The sequence below is a fragment of the Tamandua tetradactyla genome, chromosome 12 (genome assembly GCF_023851605.1).
Source record: "Tamandua tetradactyla isolate mTamTet1 chromosome 12, mTamTet1.pri, whole genome shotgun sequence".
Taxonomy (NCBI): Eukaryota; Metazoa; Chordata; class Mammalia; order Pilosa; family Myrmecophagidae; genus Tamandua; species Tamandua tetradactyla.
Genome location: NC_135338.1, coordinates 7,782,889 through 7,789,057, shown reverse-complemented (window position 1 = coordinate 7,789,057; position 6,169 = coordinate 7,782,889). Strand labels below are relative to the sequence as shown.

At 43.3% G+C, this 6,169-nt stretch overlaps 1 pseudogene; it reads left to right on the top strand.

Moving 5' to 3' along the window:
• Positions 1-5,142: 5,142 nt before the first annotated feature.
• On the top strand, positions 5,143-5,579 carry LOC143651201 (ubiquitin-conjugating enzyme E2 D2-like; annotated as a pseudogene).
• The last annotated feature ends 590 nt before the right edge of the window (positions 5,580-6,169 follow it).

Here is a 6,169-nt window from a genome sequence, read left to right as displayed (position 1 = left end):
ATCCCTCACCCCCAAGGGTAGCTGCCAGTTCCGCATCTCATTTTACTATGATTCCATCTAAGAGTTGCAAAACATCTGTGGTCTGGAAAAATCCTTTCCTGTTTCCCAATATCTTGAGATTTAGTAAGTAATCTGTGGCATTCTTTTTCGGAACTTAAAATTGCACATTTTGCTGTCCTGGTTAGAAAGAAGCCACTGACTGAAATATCCTACCTCCAGAATGGGTGATGTCAGCATCTCATTATCAAATTTTTTCTTTCTACAAAGCTTTTATGTTCTTACAGAGAATGCTCCAATTTAATGTCAGGCTCCTTAAAAAGCAGGGTTGTACTAAATTGCAGGGGAGAAATAACTCCATGTAGTACAAAATGGTTAAACCTTTCAAACTATGAAATAGAATAGAATTTTCTGAAATAAATGGACTATTATATCCAACCCTGATTCTGGGCTGCATGAATTTAGTAACATTCAGTAGCTCAAGTTCTAAAATCTCTTTCAGGACACTTTTTGCTTTCTTTATGTACAACCTGGCTATAGGTAAGGTCTTGAAATACCTTTTTGAGCTTTAAATACATAATTGTGAGGATCCTCCCCAAACCAAATATAGAAGGAGGACAGCGTGAAACCAGTAGTTATATCAGGTTTTAAAAACTGGGTGAAATCCTGGCTCCAACCACTTCCAAGCGCTATTTTGACGGGGGAGGGGGGAGCATTTTCATAGGCCACCTGTCTTACTGCTCTGCAAAGGCATATGTAAGTCCATTTTGAAAAGTGATTCAAATACTTTTGTTCCAATGATGTGCATTTACAGACTTTTCAATATACGCTTATCAATACCAATGAATACAACTCCCTCCCATAGCAAAAGTCAGTTTACGCTGTTGGTACAGGAGTTTTAATGGGCGCTATAATTGAGAATTAACTTTGTGCTCTCGGAACCACTGTGAACACTGTCTAGGAGCTCCTTGTCCCTGATAATATGGAGTCCAGGCCCACCATCCCTGCTGTTCTTGAATAGCACTAAAATCATAGACGGGATTTTGCAGTTTGCCTTATCTCATTCGACTTTCCACGTAGAAATGCGATGAGGGGGGGAGTTATTGTTAGTTCCACTTTAATTGTTCAGAAACTGAGATTTAAGGACTTTATTAGGGGTTGCTCTGTGTCACATATTTAGTAAAAGCCGAGACTAGGCTTGAATCGAGATTTTTTCAAACCCAGGGCTCTAAGCTGTCACTTTTCTACAGTGCTTCCAAACGCCTTGTTCCCCATAAATCTAGGTGGCCTTCTTTCCCCCGTGAACATCAATCGGTAATCCAACAAAACAATTGGAGAGCCTTGCTGAAGAGATCTGGCCTGTCTTACTCCTTCTTACCTTGCAGAGTTAGTTCCTATACTCTCAGTTCCTGGCACACCTCCCAACTGTTTGTGCAGAAAACCAGTAACATTAAAGACACCATGGGCCAGAACGAAGTTCTTTGTTCAAGTTAACAACATAGCGTCTCTACAGTTGCTGTTTACTGACGGCTTGGCTAAGAGCGGAAGGATTCGTTTTCTCTTCCGGATGTGACTTTTAAATTTCTTGTATTCCCAGTCTCTTTGGATTAAAGTATTTTCCTCCTATCCACAAGTGTGGATAATAATTTGCTGTGGTGTCTGTGGTTTTTCTAGCTCGTGGAGATCTTTTCTTTCTCTCCGATAGCGAATAGCTTCACCATATGGTGCATCTGCCTGGCGAAGTGCGGTGTGTGTTACTGAGTTTCCTCTCACACGGTCTCCTCCCGCCCTGGCTTACTGTGGAACACCATAATGTGAAAGGACTCTTCCCCAGCCTGCTACTGCTCCAGCCCGTCAGCTGTCCCTGCTGCCTCAGCGTGTCCTAAAGGGTGGACTTCCCCAGTCCCGAGGATCCATGTGGATCACAGATGGACCCAGAGGAACTTCTCTCCCAATACTATTTGATTCTGTTAACTGCCAAAGCTAGATCTAATTCCCATCCTTTGGGAAAGTGCCACATTTGGTGAAGAAAATATGCATAGTAATACCTCCTTGTTTTAGCTTCCTAGGCTGCTCAAGCGAGTACCATGAAATGGGTCAACATAAACAATGGGAATTTATTTGCTCACAGTTTTGAAGCTAAAAGAAAAGCTAAATCAAGGCATCATTAAGGTGATGCTTTCTTCCTGAAGATTGCATTTTAGGACTGGCAGCTGGCAATCATTGGACCTTAGCTTGTCACGTGGCAAGAAATATGGCAGGAAATCTTGTTCTCTTCCTTCCTTTCCAGGTTTCGTTGATGTCCAACCTCTTGCTTCCTATTGCTTTCTCTGTCTACCTGAATTTCACTCAGCTTATAAAGGACCCCAGTAATAGCACTAAGACCCATCCTGATTGAGTGGGACTGCACCTTAACTGAAGTAGCCTCATCAAAAGGTCTTACTTGCCAATGGGTTCGCACCCACAGGAAGAGATTAAATTTAAGCACATGTTTTTCTGGGGTACACAGCTTCAAACCACCACTCTCCTCTAATGGAGACACTCTGTGATGACTTCCCTACTTTCTTCCTTCCCTGCTAGGAGGGAATTGGCAGGGCAAGAATGCAAACAGATTCATAATCACTTGGTGTTTCTGCTCTTCTGTACTTGGCCAATGGAAGAAATGGCAGGTGCTACCACATCAGAGTTGGCTCAGCTCATTCCTTTTCATCCGCAATTCAACCCCACCCCAAGTGGGCTCAGGTATTGCCCTCCACAAAACCTTCCTCCAAAGCTCCATACCAGTTTCTCTCACTCTTGTAGCCACAGGAGAGTCAACAATGTATAGCCTCCTCTTCCTTGTTTTCCTTGAGTTATTCTTCCACCTCCCTCAGCCCCCTGCTTGTGACTGGCTGCAGGGCCATGGCGAGAACCCCGGCAACACTGAATCTCTGCAGTACAAGATCTAGAAGGATTCCCTGATGCTGCTGGCTGATGTGCCCGACCTCCAGGAGCCCTGAGCCCACAGCCTGTGCCTTGCCACCAAGGGACGGACCCTATTCCACAACCCCCTGGAGCTTTTCTGAGGGCTAGAGACCTGGGCCCAAAAGGCAAGGCTTGGCCGGGAGTTCTCTGCAGGCTCATCTCAGACCCAACTGCAGCCTTAAGCAGCCACCTGCTTAAATGACGTGGCTTTTCTGGGATCCACCACAGATTCAAACTGGCACATTCCACCCTTTGGACTCCAAAAAGACATGCTCTTTCCAAATGCAAAATACATTCATTCCATAACAATATCAGAAAGCCTTAAACCATTTCAGTGACAATACGCTTAAATACAAAGTTAGAAACAGTATAAAATCTCACCAAGTCAGTTACAGGCATGGCCTGTCCTAAGGCAAAATTCTCCTCTGGCTCTGGACCTGTAAAACTCAGATCACATAATATATTGCCAACATGTAAAAGAGGAACATTCATAGGCTACATATACCCACTTCCATAGGGAGGAAGGAATACAGGGGTCACTGGACCCATACAATTTCAAAAACCTGCAGGGCAGAGTCCATTCGATTTCAAAGTCTGAAGGTCATTTATCTTCAGGGCTTCTGAAAGCGGCAGTCCCACCCTTTCCAAGGGCCTACGCAGAGGCCTGCTTCTCTCTGAATGCAACCTGGGGGCACACTGGGGACACCACCTTTTTCTCAGCTCCACCCTCTCCAAACATCAGGGCTGTACCAGTTGCAAGAATGCCACTTTCAAATATAGCCAGCCAATCCCATGATGGTGTGCCGTGGTCCCACCTGAATATTTCATGATATACCGCCTAGATAAGGTGACCATTTGCCAAAAGCTGAAAGCTATGCATCCTAAAATAGGCCATGAGTACATGAATCTCCAGAAAGGTCAAGGTTCCTCTTGATGTGTAAGATTTGGGTCTATAATATCTTAGGAGACCCTCTCAAAAAAATGACTCCACATAGGCAGGGCAAGAAACAGAAAAATAAGAAATCTGACATGAAAGAAAATGTAAGGGAAAGAATAGAAAAATAGGAGCAGGGCCTTAGGGAATTGAATGACAATCTGAAATGCACAAATATATGTGTTGTGGGAGTCCTAAAAGGAAAAGAGAAGAGAAAAGCAGGAGAAAGACTAATGGAGGAAATAATCACTGAAAATTCCCCATCTCTTATGACAGACATAAAATTACAGATTCAAAAAGTACAGCACACTCCAAACAGAATAGATCCAAATAGACATACTCCAAGACACTTACTAATCAGATTGTCAAATGTTAAAGACAAAGAGAGGGGTGGGCCACGGTGGTTCAGCAGGCAAGAATGCTCGCCTGCCATGTCAGAGGACCCAGGTTCGATTCCTGGTGCCTGCTCATGTAAAAAAAAAATTTTTTTTTTAATTAAAAAATTGAAAAAAAAGATAAAGAGAGAATTTTGAAAGCAGCAAGAGGAAAGCAATCCATTGTATACAAGGGAGGCTCAATAAGACTGTGTGGATTTCTCAGCAGAAACCATGGAGGCGAGAAGGCAGTGGTGTGGTATATTTAAGATTCTAAAAGAGAAAAACTATGATTCAAGAACTCTATACCCACCAAAATTATCCTTCAAAAATTTGTGACTAAAACACTGGCTCTGCAAGAGAGACTAAAGGGTGCACTGCAGTAAGGGTAAAAGAGAAAAAAAGTTAGATATGACATTTCAAATTCAAAAGACAAAATGCTGAAAGAAAATACTGCCATTGCAGTAATAACATTAAACATTGATGGATTAAACTCCCCAATCAGAAGACATAGACTAGGAAGACAGGCAGTTCCTCCAGCTGCCCGACCGAGAGGCATTGGCTGAGCTGAGGCTTGAACTTGCTCTCTGGCAAAGGGATCCACAGTAGCTGGGGGGTTGGCAGTGAACCTTGGAGGAACAGGCAGCTATGGTGGCAGTGGCAACTCAGAAGGTAACACATAAAGGGGCCACCGCAGGGTGATGCAGTGACCACTGTGGGAGGCCCAGGAGCCAAATGAGCCCCGGCCCTCAGCCTGTGCTGCCGGACCCATGCTCCCCAACATCCTGTCTTCTCCAGCCAATTCACAATTGCTGAGATGACCTCATGTCCCCTTGCCCCTTCCCTGGGGGCCACCACCACTCACCTCCCTTGATGGCTCTGAAGAGAATCCATAAGGAATTGAGTAACCTGACACAGGACCCCCCAGCACAGAGTTCAGCAGGTCCTGTTGGAGATGTTATGTTCCATTGGCAAGCTACAATAATGGATCCAAATGACAGTCCTACCAGGGTGCAGTATATTTCTTGACAATTCATTTCCCAACAGATTACCCCTTTAAACCACCTAAGGTTATGTTTGCAAAAAAAAATTACCATCCAATATTAACAGTAATGGTAGCATTTGCCATGATATTCTAAGGTCACAGTGGTCTCCAGCACTAACTATTCTGTACTCTTCTCCATCTGTTCTCCGTTGTGTGATCACAGCAGATGATCCTTTAGTGCCTGAGATTGCTTGCATCTACAAAGCAGATAGAGAAAAGTACAGCAGAATAGCTCAGGAATTGGACTCAGAAATATGTGATGTAATTAAAGAAATTATTGCATAAACTCTGCAATAAAGATAGGAGAACTCTGAAAGAGAAAGTCCTTTTGATTTCCATTTGACTGCTTTCTATGTGCCCACATCTCATCTTCCCCTGTGCATGTCAACCTGATACAGCAGTATTGCGTGTTATACATACTTGGAACAACAAATTAGAAATACTGTACTCCTGTATGAACATTGCCTTCTAGCAGAGAAGTGTGTGTGTGGCAAGGCAGTTCTCCAGCCATAACTTAGATGTTAGACTAAAAGCTTTCTTTATTGACATAAATTTGGATAACAACAAGGTGAGAGGTGGTGGGTATAGCTGTACTTGGATGGGGAAGACCAGCTCCACTGACCTGTAGGAGATTATTTTTAAGTGGAGTCCTTTTAAACTCAAAACAGTTAGGTAAAGCAAAGTGAAGACCATGAAGCTTTTCTTTATTCATTTTATTCTGAAGAACCTATGTCTTAGGTAAAAGTGATGACCAACCAGATTAGAGCTGTACCTACATCCTGTATTTTAAGGTTTAAGTTTAATTGGTCAGTATTTAAATGGATTGGAGCTGTTAGTGCATAAAGTGTGATGGGA